The sequence below is a fragment of the Tamandua tetradactyla genome, chromosome 4, assembly GCF_023851605.1.
Source record: "Tamandua tetradactyla isolate mTamTet1 chromosome 4, mTamTet1.pri, whole genome shotgun sequence".
In the NCBI taxonomy this organism is placed as follows: Eukaryota; Metazoa; Chordata; class Mammalia; order Pilosa; family Myrmecophagidae; genus Tamandua; species Tamandua tetradactyla.
Window position 1 is genome coordinate 151,524,036 of NC_135330.1, and position 2,272 is coordinate 151,526,307.

Sequence of the window (2,272 nt, forward strand, 5' to 3'; positions counted from 1 at the left end):
TTAATGCCCCAATAGGGAAAAATCCATATTCCCATCAACTGATGAATGAAGTAACAAATTAACATTTGTTTATAATATGAAACAATACTAAGCATTAACAAATGAACTATAGATACACTTAAGTAACATGATGACTCTCAGTAGCATCATGAGCAAAACAATCCTTACATAAAATAGTACTCATGTTCCATTTACAGGAAATAGTCAAAATTATTCTATAGTGAGAGAGCAGATCATTGGTAGCCTGTTCCTAAAGAGGAAAAGGTGATTTTTTTGTGTGGTGCTGAAAATATTCTTGTATCTTCATTTTTGTTACATTTTATTTTATGTAAATTACATTTACAAAGCAAAACAGAGAAAAGTAAAACTTCAAAGAGGTGAGTATTTGGCTTATAAAGTCAGTCAATGTAAAAATGGCAGTTATTAAAGGGCTTATGTTAAGAATTTGTTGGGTTAAGAAATCATGGTAAGAAAGATGAAAGCAAAAAAGCTAAGAATTAAGATTTAGCAGTTGAATTTGGACAAAGGAAAGACATTAAAATCTTATAACAAAATTGGAATTGATTGAAGGAATAATGGGACTTCTGATATGTAACTTACACTTTAGATTTCTCCTTTCTCTTTCTACAAATACACAACCTGTCTGTGAATAGCTGCAGTGGACTGTGAGATGTTTATATCTTTAATAATACCCAAAATCTGGAATAAAAAGGAGCCAATATAGAGCAGTGAGACAGTGACACAGAAGGCAGAATTCTTGCCTGCCATGCAGGAGATCTGGGTTTGATTTCCAGTGTCTGCCCATGCAAAAAACAAAAACAAACAAACAAACAAAAAAGGAGTCAATCTAGAAAATTTACAGAAGAGAATTTCATTTTTTTCTATAATGCAAAACATTACTTTAACTTGACTGTCAATTTTAGTAAGCATATAAAGGAATTGACAAGCACAAATAAATCTTTATTTCAAAATAAGTGTCAAGGCACTCCAAAGTATTATGATGAAATACGTTCTCCTTCTATAAAAATAAAGCAAGGTGATGAGCTTATATTCTAAAGAGAACATTGCACCAGTAGTTTCATTTATAAATTCCAAGCATATAGTTCTTGGTTTTTACTGAGTGCTCCTAGTTTAGATAATTTTCAGAATCCAAAGACCAAGAGAGGAGTTGCTCACTGTAATTTGTAAATCAAATTATAATCTTTAAAAATGAGATGTTCTTTTTTCATTCAAGGTGATAAGCAAGAAAATTCATTATTCTAATCATGGGGAGCAACTTTTAAAATTCAATCATAATCACTATCATGTATAATGACAATCATCTTTACATTTTGAAATTCATTACTCTAAAACTTTTGGTTTTATTGAATCAACTGTCCAAAAAGTGTTAAAAAATATATGATAAAAGACATAAAGGTGTACAACTGCAGAAAAAAATAAAATATGCAATCAAGTAAAAGAACGTAATGTGCATTTGCTCTTGGATTCATATAACAAATGTCATTAAAAAGTATATTATAAAATACATAAGCTTTCAGAATACTTAGCTTCCCTTAAAAGGAAAAACTAACTTCAAGAGGATTCTTTCAGCAATCCCCACAGCTGTCTCTCCAACAATGAATACGTAAATACCATGCTGGCAATATGGCATATGTACAACAGCATTAACATACTGCCTTTTGACAAGCAATATTATTCATTATGTTTTTGCAATTAGTTGTGCTTAAAATGAAGACAGCTGCTAAAGTGCAATCTTTCGCCATTTACATATATTATTAAATTTGCTCCAAAATGGCAATAAAACTGTGAGTGATTTCCAAGGTGGAAGAACTTTTTAAGAAAATGAATATACAAAACAACAACCATTTATTGAGCACTCTCTCTTAGCGAGGCATTTTGCTAAGTATATTATAATAAATTGTCTCTAATCGCCACAACACTACTTCAAGTCAGATATCCTTAGTATTTTAGAAAGGAGAATGCTGAAATGTTAAAAATGAAAATAGTTGTCCCCAAATTAAACAGCTAGCAATTGACAAGACAAGGATGCTTACCTAGGTGAGTCTGACTCTAATGGCTAGGAAATTCCCACCATACCTTGAACCTTGCTGCCTCTTTCTTCATGAATGACCCAAGTGCTTAACACTGGAACATGGAAAAGGAAAAAAAAAAAAGAATCAAGTAAATGATAGATGCTGTACAATTGAAAATAAAGGTGGCAAAAATGATCTATTTATGAGACTGCAAATTTCTAGAATACAATTTTATCTTC